Source organism: Danio rerio, chromosome 5 (assembly GCF_049306965.1).
Source record: "Danio rerio strain Tuebingen ecotype United States chromosome 5, GRCz12tu, whole genome shotgun sequence".
Classification (NCBI taxonomy): domain Eukaryota; kingdom Metazoa; phylum Chordata; class Actinopteri; order Cypriniformes; family Danionidae; genus Danio; species Danio rerio.
Window position 1 is genome coordinate 28,225,001 of NC_133180.1, and position 13,060 is coordinate 28,238,060.

Sequence of the window (13,060 nt, forward strand, 5' to 3'; positions counted from 1 at the left end):
TGCACAAAAACATGTTGTTCCCAATTAGGAAAACTTTGAATTCAGGTTTCAGTTTTGTGCAGTGTAATTCTTTTTGTAAACAATTGTTTTTATTATTTCAGTTTTTGTTTAATATAATAAGGATAAAGCATATGACTATATTGTTGAATTGTTTTATAATAACAGAAGTAAAAGATTGCTGTAAAAAACAAAAAACAAAACAAAAATAATGTTAAACCAAATAAAGAGTAGAAGTTAAGTAAAAATAAATACATATGACATCATGAAATACATGAACAGAAAAGCTGTACATTAGAAGGTAGAAACAAAAGATTTGACAATATCAAAAGCTGTAATCCAGGACTTGAAAGTTTTTGATTGAGCTCCATGTATGCTCGCTGTTGAAAGTTCCACACAAATAATGTGCAGCAAAGATAGGCCCCATTGACATCTACTCATTATATGAGGAGGGGTCCAGCGGCAAACCAACATTTTCTTAACACCTTTCGGAAAGGGACCTCATTGATTCTTATTCTAGATTTAATTTTTGCTTTTGTTTCTTATAACTTTTTTTTCAATTCAATTCAGCTTTATTTGTATAGCGCTTTTACAATGTAGATTGTGTCAAAGCAGCTTCACATAAATGGTCATAGTAACTGGAACAGTGTAGTTCAGTTTTTAGTGTTTAAGTTCAGTTTAGTTCACACACTTTACACGTGATGTCAATTTTGGATTTTTTTGATTGCTGACCGTAATACATTTCACTGGATTTTTATCCTATAGGTATAATATTAAAGAATAAAATATTGTTTTTATGCGTTTCTTTGCAAAACACCAAATAAATATTGCAAAACAACATAACAGTGTCTGATTTGTAATGAAATACTGTACATTGGTTTCACCTCTCTGTTTCCATATGGACAACTTTCTGGTGTGGTTAGTTTACTTGGTAGTTCACTTTGTATGGTGTTGTATTTGTGAAGCAGAGCACTCTGGCTTAAGTATATAAATATATAATATTATTAAATAGTAATATTTCACATACAAATACATTGGTGAGCATAATAATTTTTTTATTTTTGAAAACATTAAAAAATATCAAATTATTCAGTGGTACATGAGATCTCAAAATCCTATTTCTGCCACAAAATTTTGTTTAAATATAGAAACCAACTTAGAAAATAAAAGTATATGATCCATTTACATCAGTCAGGCAATAGTTTAAATGTTCTCTGTTTAAATGGAATAGGCTGGCGTAGACATTGTGATCTAAGCTCTTTGCTAAGCAGTGAGAGATCTGACTTTGATGCAGTTAAACACATCTACTTAGTTATTATCTAAGTGAGAATCAGCAGTGTGTTGAAATTCAGCTGCCTCAATTAGTTCCTGTAAAGTTGCCTAAATCAGGAGGATGCTCATGTTGGCCTAACACCTGATAGAGTTAAATAAAGAGATGAAATCTTTTCACAGTGATATTTTCAGATAATGATAATTAGAAGTTAGAATGAAAGTAGGATGCATGAGACACGCCATTACTGGCGCCTTTTTCATAGGGGCAAAAATTATGTTGCATTTGAAAGCATTTGTTTAAAGTTAGTCATAATTTGTGGGTGAACAAGCTCATATTGTACAGTTACAGTGTAATGAATCCATTGTCAGAAGATATGACTCATTTATTTTTCTTGCAAACGTAAGAACAAAGGCAGTCATTTTTGTTTAGGATGTTTGTCAAGACAAAACGCTTACTAGCTTCTTGTCCCTATATTTACTGTAGCTAAATGTTAAAAACCACGTCCATTTCATATAGAGATACTTTATTTTCTTTTTTAATTGGTATGAAATTCCTATACGCAATTAACAATAGCGTATTGAAAGCACAAAGCATAATAGACCTATTGAGGAAAGCTTTACATGACTTCAGTCTTATTGTCTTTTAAGCAGTGGATTTATATGCTTTGAGAATCTTGCGGTTTATCTGAGGAAACTCAAGCCGCAGCATAATTCTCTATTGTTTGTACTGATGCATTCTTTAGCTCTTGGAAAGGGAGGAGGAGCAGCAAACAAATTGGAAGAAGAAAGTGTTAATGGACAGAACAAAGGCTTGTGAAGCTCTTATGAAATATGGATGAGGGCCTGTCAGAAAAAAAAAACATGAAAACATATAATGAGAGGAGTCCTTGGGTCTTACAGAAAGTCTTTTATATACTAGACAGAGACTGATTGCTAATGAACTCACTTTTCCACACTTTGATTCCCATTTAGATTCACCACGCAGCACGATTTCACAATGTCAAGTCACATCTGATGCTCAGGATTTTTTGTAAAGGCAGTCGCACACTAGATGAGAAGCGTAATATTTTGTCACATTGCTGCTAGAACAAGGGTATTGCACACTAGACACATTGCGTTTAGTTCAAAGTGGCGCAGAGGAGTTAAAATAGTCATGTATAATAAATTGTCTGCCAAATTGATATCGGCAAAAAATTTTGGGAAGATTTTGGGAAAAGAAAGATCTAGATTTTTTTTAGCTCTAGAGGACTGCATGTGAAATAAATTGAAATAGCTTCAATTTCTATGCTGTGTTATTTTCCATTTGATTATTCATTTTTGTTCATTGAATAATTGAGACTTGCATGCAAAAAAATTTTAGTTTCAGTTGTTTATGATATTGCAATACAAAAACATCATTGCAGTGAAGGTGCTGTGTTATTTTATATTTGATTCTGCATATTTTATTTAATTGCATTTGTCATTTGCTTTTGTATTATTACTGACAGTTTAATTATTATTAATGTTATTGTTTTACAATTTTGATGACGTTTTTGTTAGTTTGTCACTAATATCAGTTACCCTCTAAAATGTCTACATGGTCTAAAATACACCACTGGTCTCTAAACTGTAGAGGTCATTGCAACCATATTTATAGAAAATATATTTTAAATTTGTCAGACGTAGACAAAATTTTTGATGCTCTTCTATTTTGTCCTGGCCAGTCACATTGGTTTAATGCTTCTGTTGAACCACATTTCAAAAGCGATATCTGATTTTCAGTAGTTTCTTGTCAGTAGTTTTTCCAGTTTCAATCAAGTTATTTTAGTGACCACTGTGGTTTATCTACGTCTGCATATCACTTTTTAAGGTATGAATCACTCACAACACTAAGTGAATGAAAACATCCAGCTGGGGTTTAAATCTTAAAGTGCACCTATTGACTCAGAGTCGAATAAATGAATTGTGTTGGGTTCGGTTCTTTTGTCTGAACACTTCGAAGTTAATACGATTCATCACCAATTATGTAGTGCCGGTTCCGGTAAACTGTGAACACACCTTCCCCTTCAGACACTAGCGCAGCGTGGGGAATCACAGGACTGATCGTGACATGAAGATAATGATCCCTGACAGATGGAGATTAGTCTGTGGGGAATAAAGAGTTAAAGTTTATTTTCACAACAATACCACAGTATACATTGTGCTGTGTTCCTGTCATTTTTCTGATTCTGACTCTTCAGACGCTTCAACGTGGTATTCGTTGGCCGTTTGCTAAAGGAAGTAGCAGCCGAGACAATTATTAATTGGACTTTGTCAGTAACTGTTACGGTTCATATGGACCAGTTTCTTCTTCCCCTGTATCATAAAAATTAAGTGAAATTAGAATTGTTGCCTCATTTTCTGTAGTTTGCAAAATATGTATTTAATTGTGTGTTGTAAGCTGTAATCGCTCCACTCAGCTTGTAATTAATTACTCATTATACAGGTAGATCGGTACTTGTACTGTATCTCTCAGGTTAAAAGTGTATAGGGCTATTCACATATTGCATCCAAAACATGATATTCTTCTTCCTTTAGCGATTTAAATGCGTTTCTGAACTCGCGATCCTCTGCTGTTTGCCTTTGCTATTTGGCAACCATCAGCTGTTCCTGCACACATAAGTGGCGTGGTTAATTCTCAAAATAGTTAACACAGTTGCCACTGTGTGGAATAATACTGAATGCGTGTCGTTGTTATTACTTGGGGTTATGATTAAGAAGAGTATATGCTGGCGTTTAAATGCATTGCTTTAATTCATACCTGCATTGGGCTCTCACATGCTGCCGTTTAAATGCATTGCTTTAATTCATACCTGCATTGGGCTCTCACATGCTGGCGTTTAAATGCATTGCTTTAATTCATACCTGCATTGGGCTCTCACATGCTACTTCATAACCTTGGTGGGCATTTCTTTCTGGCTCATGCTAAACCCAGTCGACCAATCACAACAGACTGGGTCACAACTAATCACCGCAGATTAGCCTTACCAAAAAAGGGGTTTTAGACAAATCTCTGAACAAATTATATGGGAGTTATTGGGATAATGAGGTAAAACTAATGCTTATTTTAAGACAATGAAAGTGTTTTTTGACCTTGCATGCATATCAGCTGGTTGTTGGAGACCCCCAAAACCAAAATATGACCTTTTATAATGCATTATAGGGGCTCTTTAAATAATCATGATTGCAACATTAACCAGGATGATGATATTGCCATAACTAAACAGTCCTAGTTAGGGTTTTAAAATAAGATTTGTACACTGTGTTTGTTAGGTTTAATCAGGTACAGAAAACGTCATGTTAAGATTTGTATTTATCAACAGTTGCACGTTTTCAAATATAATATCCAAATATATACATTTTGGCTCAATATTTGAGCATCCCTAGTTTGAAGTATGGCAAAAATGCAGTCTTGATAATTCGTCACCTTGGAATTATAAGGTTCTATCTTTCTATCTGCATTCTGAATGATTCTGAGATAAAGAGCTTCAAAGTTTTTGCATTCCATATAGCAAACAGTATGTGTGTTTCATTTGTTTTTTTAAATAAAAAGTCTTAAATTTAAACAACTTATAAAAAAACATACCATAATGCAAGTTGTCATTTAACAAGAATATGTCAATAACTCAATTTTGACAAAAATGTAAGATACAACCTTATAATTCCAAGGTGATGATTTCTTTTTCCATGGTGAACGAAAACAATATATTTTTTTGCTATAAGTGGTTAATGCTTCTAGATTTAAAAAAGTATTCTAACAATGACCGAAACCACAACAATTAGAGGGTCCAGATAATTAGCATAAAATATTTTCGACCAATAAATTTTCGGTGGCCGAAAATTCGGTACATCTCTAATATCAGTACACTTTTAGATTCCCATTGTTGCATATTTCGGCTGCGTGATTGGCTTTTGGATCAATATAGAGTAAAACAGTCCAGCGCTTATCATTGTTATTGACATAAATTTTATCACAATTCGATATAATATCATTTATCATCCCAGCCCAAGTTTGAAGTGTAATGTTAAAAAAAAAAATAAAAAGCTGCTGTAAAAACGAGAGTGTGACCTATTTAATTATAGCTCTCTAGTCTATATGCAGCACATAGACTTAGTTTAGACCACAGGTAGAGCAATATAAAGCTAAAATATACACATTATACACAATCTTCCAGTTTAGAATGAATTGATGGAGGATATCAAGTGTTGTGGACAAATATAATGTCATTTATGTGGCATGAAAGACTCGCTGAGCACTGTTATTCTGTGTGTTCAGATTTCAAAGACATGGTGCTGTGTTTCTCTTTTGATGTTACCTCTTAACACTGAAGAAGTTTATGGATTGCCTTGTCTTTATGCTAATGCAATTTGTCTGTTTAATTTCGAGAATGTTTTTGTAGTGGTGCTTGAGGTTCAGAGTCTCACTCAGGTTATATATTCGGTTGTTATTAATAACAAAATTCATGTTTTTAATGCCTTGCTGGAAGGCGTTGATGTTAAAATACATCTGAAGGTGTGTTTGAAATGATTCACAAAATCTGACAGCAAGAACAATATGAAGCACTAATAGCCTGTCCTAGTTCTTCTGGTGAAAACTACAGAGGTGCTGTGAGTATTGTGTGCTAGTCTTCTGTCAGCATGATGCAGATGTCTGTTGAAGGAGGTCAATCTGAAATCCCACAGTTTCCTGGCATTTTATGTGAGAGTGACTAAGCAACCAGAGAATAAATAGTGAAAATGCATATAGTGCTGTTTAATAAAATATGCAGTGAATCGGTGGCATGCTGATAACCCAAATTATTTGATGCAGATGACTAATTAAAATTTATAGCTCTAGATTTGTTGTTCAGCACCATCTGTTAGAGTTCTGCACATTTTGTGCTGTTAAAAGTAAATCTGGAAATGGTTTGAACTAATCCCCCCACCTCCTTTTTTAAAAATATATTTCATAGAAATGATTATAACCATTAGTTACTTCTAGAACCAAACACAATAAATCAGTATTGACACAACTCCCGAAACAACATAAAAACAGCTCGCAGCATGAGCACGATTTAATGTGTTGAATATATTCGGCTTTTCCTTATGAACCATTTTTTTTCTTTGAGTTACACTGTCAGAATTTTTAAATTATAAGGCAAAATTCTACTCTGTACTCTCTTGCAATCAGGGTTTCTGTAAAATATGTCTCAGCATGAAAGTGAGCTGTCTATGTGCCACCAAACAGTGTTTGACTGCTTATAATTTGTGTGTCCTTATGGCACACATGCTGTTGTAAAAGGTGGCAGAGTCTGCTGTTTCCTTGATGAATGTTGATGAATCTTGATTCTCCAACAGCTGTTTTTTTAAAGGTAAAATAGTAAGCAAATCATAGCATAATTTATTTATTTTTGGGTTAAGAAAGATAAGATTATGTTGTAGGCGTAGATGAGAATCCCCAAGGGGTTGTGGGATTAAAATTTAGATTTTAAAAACCCTGCTGTGTATTGTAAACAGAGCTGGAATGATAAATGACATGTTGAATCACAATAAAATGTATGTCGATAGTAATAAGCTCTGGACATTTTTACTCGATATTGATCTAAGAGCAAATCACACGGCAGAAATGTGCAACAGGAATCTGTAATTGTGTTGATAATAGGGATGCACCAAAAGTTATTGGGTGAAAATAAGGTGTGGATCCTCAATTGTTTGTGGCTTCAGTCATTGTTGAGGTACTTTAAAGCTGGAAGCATTCACAACAACTTATATTGAAATATACCCTAACCGGTCACTTTATTAGGTACACCTTACTAGCCTTAATCCTTCATGGCACAGATTCAACAAGGTACTGGAATAATTCCTCAGAGATTTTGGTCTATATTGACATGATTGCTGCAGTTGCTGCAGATTTGTTTGTTGCACATCCATTATGTGAATGTCTGTACTGTACAATCTGGTGACTGAGGAGGCCATTTGAGTAAAGTGAACTCATTGTATGTTCAAGAAACCAGTCTGAGATGATTCACACTTTATTACATGGTGCGTTATTCTGCTGGATGTAGCCATCAAAAGATGGGTACACTGTGGTCATAAAGGGATGAACATGGTCAGCAACAATACTTAGGTAGGCTGTGGGGTTCACACGATGCTCAGTTGGTACAAATAAGCCCACAGTGTGCCAAGAAAATATCCCCCACACCATTACACCCCCACCACCAGCTCGAACCCAACTCAGGATGGATCCATGCTTTTATGTTGTTGATGCCAAATTCTGTCCCTACTATCCGAATGTCACAGCAGAAATCGAGACTCATTAGACCAGGCAACGTTTTTCCAATCTTCTATTATCCAATTTTGGTAAGCCTGTGCAAATTGTTGGCTCAGTTTCCTGTTCTTAACTGACAGGAATGGCACCCGGTGGGGTCCTTTGCTGCTGTACCCATTTGCCTCAAGGTTGGATGTGTTGTGCATTCAGAGATGCTCTTTTGTATACCTCTGTTGTAACAAGTGGTTACTTGAGTTACTGTTGCGTTTCTATTAGATCGAACCAGTCTGGCCATTCTCCCGACCTCTGGCATCAACAAGGCATTTGTGTCCACAGAACTTTGGCTCAGTGGATATTTTCTCTTTTTCGGACCATTCTCTGTAAACCCTAGAGATGGTTGTGCGTAAAAATCCCAGTAAGTCAGCAGTTTCTAAAATACTCAGACCAGCACGTCTGCCACCAACAACCATGCCACGTTCAAAGTCACTTAAATCACTTTTCTTCCTCATTCTGATGCTCGGTTTAAACTGCAGCAGATTGTCTTGACCATGTCTTAAAGCCTACATTAATTGAATTGCTGCCATGCGATTGGCTGATTAGAAATTTGTCTTAAAAAAGTCTTAATGTAAACAACTTATAAAAAACGTATCATAATGTAAATAAGTTGTCATTTAATAAGAATATGTCAATAACTCAATTTTGACAAAAATGTCAGATAAAACCTTATAATTCTACGATGACGATTTGTTGAACTGCAATAAGTTAGGCGTGCAAGTTTATTCACGTAAACATCAGATGTAGTGATTATTTTCTCTTTAATATAGATAATGTTATTTTTGGAGGGGATGAGTCCACTGTGTTGTTATGTTCACAGTAATAATGTTGCTTGCTTGATGGATAGTAATGTCTAAAAACGAACACGACCGCAACAGCTAAAAAGGCATTCTCAGGTACAATTTTCTCAGTATTATTTGCTTCCCTTCCAAAATGGCTCTTGAGAAATTTTGTGTTTATTGTGCCTGGAATTTATGCCCCTGGTTGTAGGTATAAAACCAAGTCCGACTGAAGTGAGTAAACTTAAATGCAGTGCAGCGAGCAAGAATCCTGCCCTCAGTATTGACAGGGTCATCTACTCTTTAACTCACTTTTGATATCAAAACATAAAGTAAACCCTGAAGGAGACATGTCTCAGCGCACAGTCCTTTACCAGTGGAGTGTGGGTCCTTTTACAGTAATGAGTCTTGAAAGCTTTCTCTATTTGCCAGTTATTTTTCCCTTGCGCTTACCCATGAGTAGAGCTTGATGTTTTCCTCTGGCCAAATGGCAGTGGGGTTTGGAACATCATGTGCTTTTTTGTGCTTAGAGCTAAATTGCGGCCCATCTAAATCTATTGCTGTGACAGTCCAACCTCAGCCTGAGTTTGCTTCACGCTTTGAGACTAGTTTTGTCTACCTCGTATAATAATTACCATACCGAAGACTCCCGTAAGAACTGCAGTCAAGAGTACTTATTGTTACTCTACAGGTTAGATTAGTCCACAAGTGTTCTTTCAATCCCCACTAGTTGCTGATGAGTGTGGGGAGCATCTGTTTTTGTATAATTAAGCAAATTAATTGCAGTTAGATCTAATGAATATTTTTGGGGGGTTAATGCAGTTCATTTCAAACATGAAACACACTCCGCACTCTGGGTTCGAAATTAACAGTCGCCGACTTGCCAAATGCTGGTTAAAATTAACTGTGGCAGGTAATGCATATCAACACACTTGTCAATTTGTCAGTTTACGGTTCATAGGACATAATTTATCACTTCGCATGTAATTGCAATCAGAGCCCTTTCCCTAAAGGGAGCTTTAAAAATGGGGAAACAATGGATAAAGAAAGTCGCACCTTGAGTGAAATGCAATATCTTTTCCATCTCCTCTTGATAAATGCATGGTTTTTTTTTTTGCTAGCATCTTTTTTGCTGTGTGCAGGTAAATTAAACGCTTTTAGTGACTATATTTACATGGACATCAGTAATTTAATCATTTGCCTTAATTTGAATAAGATAATAATAGGATTAAGGTGTTAACATGAGATGCTTTTAGAATGTTCAATAATCTGTACATACAATATATAGAGCTCTGGGGTTAGGTGTAATGTAAAGTGGATGCTGACGATGCAGGGATTATTGTGCAGAGAATGGTCAGGCAAGCAACAGTCAACACAGAAGCAAACAGATGTATACAGGCAAATCTAACGACATGGTCAATAACAGGCGGATGTTCAAAGGCAGGCAGCAGACAATGTAAAACAAACAAAACAAAGCAAGTATTGGTAAGACGAGGTAAGGGAAACGCGTCATAATGTGTAAGCCTATAACAAGACTCAGCCATGAGTGTGTGGGTGTGTTTCAGAGGTGTATAAATAGTCTGTGTAATTAGTCCTGAACAGTTTCAGCTGTGTCTGTTTGCAAACATGGGGGATCTGGGGTAAAGTCTAGATCAAATACGCGGCCGGCTGGATGTGCGCTATGCACATTAATATAGCAGCATTTTTTATGACACTGTATAACAATAATTAATATTTTTACAGTACTGTGACGGTTGGGTTTAGGGTTGGGGTGGGGGTAGGCATTAAAAAATTCAATTTATTGGGTAATTTAATAGATAGCATAAATAATACTCACACAACTAATGTTTTTACGTTATTGTAACATTTGGGTTTAGGGTTGGGGTGGGGGTAGATGTTAACTTCTTGTTAACTTCCGGCCGCAACTGTATCTGATCTAGCAACAACTAGGATCTAGGCCAGGTGTGTAAGTGAAGTGCATGACTGGAACTTGTAGTCCTTATAGCGGTGGATTTGTAGTCTTTTAGCAGTCTTTGTGCATACCAGCGATCTGCACAGGCTTAGATAGCTGGTGATTGTTACATTAAGAAATTCTCAGATAAGAATAAAATAAAATAAAATAAAATAGAACAAAATAAAATACAATACAATAAAATACAATAAAATAGAGTAGAATAGAAAAGAATAGAATGAAACTGATCAAGCCTCAACCAGCTAATAAAAAGTAAAGCAAAAGTAACTCAAAAATGAACAGAACACATTACCATGAAAGTAACTAAGTAATGCAATGAATAACTTTTTTGGTGAGTAACTCAATATTGTAATGCATTACTTTTAAAAGTTATTTTCGCCAACATTGACTGTTAGCTTATGCCTGTCAGTGTTATTCAATTGACATATATGGACTATTTTGCATATTTATTGTTGCTGTAGGAACCCAAGAGGAACTTATGGATTAAATTGTTTCCGAAGAGGTTGATGAGAAATAATATATTTGTATTTATACACTCTCCAGGTGCTGAAGCAGCATCATTCTTTATAACGCAGAGTTTCTTCTGTCTCTTTCATTCAGGTCTGTTCATTCAGGTCTATGTGTCTAAGAAAAGATGGCTAAAATCTTCAAGGACCAAACGAGTGCTTTTCAATGCAGATTATTCTAGTGCCACTCTCTCTGTCCTTCATTTCCACACTTTGCCTCCTTCCTTTGTGTCGAGGATGAAGTTCAATTACCCTCTTGTCAAACAACATCATTTTCAGGTAAACTGAGCAATGAATTGATTTGGCCCACTCTCTCAAAGCTGTGCCGTCAAACCCAAGTAATTGATGGGTTTGTGATTTGTGGCTCCACACTCACTTAACGCCAACCACAGTAATTATTTATTGGCCTGTGCACAAGATGGGCCAGTATTTTCTTCTATGGTAATTGTCATGCTTCATTATTCATACGTCCACAATCTTGGCTTAATAATAATAAATTCCTCCACCAACATAGTTACAAAATAATATACTTGGGTAGTGAAAATAACACCAATTATTGTTTATCGTATATATATATATATATATATATATATATATATATATATATATATATATATATATATATATATATATATATATATATTTTTTTTTTTTATTATTTTTATTTTTTTTCGTGCAAAGTGATTGCAAGGCAAATTATCAAATAATGTAGACTCTCTCTGCATGGTTCCTTGCATACACTGTAAAAATGACTTTCAAACAAACATGTTGTGTTTGGACAACACAAAGGAATTAAGTTTGCGTATTAGTTTTTACAAAATTAAGTGGATTAAACATAAACCAGTAAAAAAAATGAGAATTGTGTTGTTTCAGCTCATTTGTCAATAACTAAACAGAAAGCAGGGTGGCACGGTGGCTCAGTGGTTAGCACTGTTGCCTCACAGCAAGAAGATCGCTGGTTGAGTCCCTGATGGGCCAGTTGGCATTCTGTATAGAGTTTGCATGTTCTCCCCGCGTTCACATGGGTTTCCTCTGGGTGCTCCAGTTTCCTCCACAGTCCAAAGACATGTGCCATAGGTTAATTGTATTAACTAAATTGACTATAGTGTATGTGTGTCAATGTGAGAGTGTATGGGTGTTTACCAATACTGGCTTGCAGCTGAAGGACATTCGCTGTGTAAAACATATGCCGTAATAGTTGGTGGTTAATTTCGCTAGGGCAACCCCTGATAAATAAGGGACTAAGCCGAAGGTAAATCAATAAATTAAATTAAATAGAAATCTATGAATGAGCAAACAGCAGACATATTTTGAATGTAGTATTGTGGTTATATGTATGTGTAACCCCGCCGGTTGCTCTAACAAGGAGGCTAAAGACCATGGCCTCTAGCGTCTGTTGCTAGAGCACCTTTAGAGGTCAGAGGAGTGAGGTTTACCTGCACAGCACACACTAGCTGGCCTCCGTTACATATGGCTTTTCTGATGTACTATATACTTGCTCAGTAATTCACCTAGTACAGACTGCATTTGTGCTCTGGTATGAATCTTGTTAAAAAATGTCATGGTTTTATTTTATTTATTTAACTGTTCTATTTCACACTTATCCTTTGCTATGCGCTAGATTTAATGTAAGATTATGTTTTTTTCAAACACAATAGCCTCTTTCACACATACAGAAAGGGGCAATTTTACAGGTAATTTTCCGGAAAGGGATCATGTGTGAACAGGTATTTATGATAATACCACTAAATTTGTTCCGGTAATTTTCCGGAAAGAGAAAAATGACATTACTAATTTGCCGGAATGCTGCTCTCTGTGAATGCAGAAGGAAAATTGCAGGAAATATCTCATTTACGTTTGGAACCCTCTGGCATGAGATGTCTACTCCAGCCAATCAGAGCATTCAGATGCATTCACATTCATGCTGTTTATTAAAACAAAAGCCTTTGAATATTTTCCAGACACATTTAGCTGTTAAATGTTAGTCAGATAATGTTTCTTTTGTTCCTTCAGAATGCCAACTTTCATAGAAATCCATCGATTAAATGCTTATGATAAACCACTGTTTGTTTACCTTTAAGCTCTGCTTCAGTTGTTTAACACGTATGCACCTGAAGAAGTGCTTTGTTGAGCGCCAGCACACACACATATTATGTACATCTGGACAAGCGAAACTGTTTCTCCACATGTTTTCATCAAAGTTGTTCACAATACT

General features: G+C 35.6%; 1 protein-coding gene and 1 long non-coding RNA gene across 9 annotated transcripts in view; one reads left to right on the forward strand and one right to left on the reverse strand.

The window, feature by feature from the left end:
* zmat4a (zinc finger, matrin-type 4a) overlaps positions 1-13,060 on the forward strand; it is a 259,922-nt gene that overhangs the window by 130,702 nt on the left and 116,160 nt on the right. The gene's annotated exons all lie outside the window — the stretch shown is intronic.
* On the reverse strand, positions 450-5,314 carry LOC141385819 (uncharacterized). Its single transcript, XR_012406881.1, has 3 exons — positions 4,153-5,314; positions 687-4,048; positions 450-545 (listed from the first exon to the last, which is right to left on the reverse strand). It is a non-coding gene; the product is annotated as an uncharacterized lncRNA (long non-coding RNA).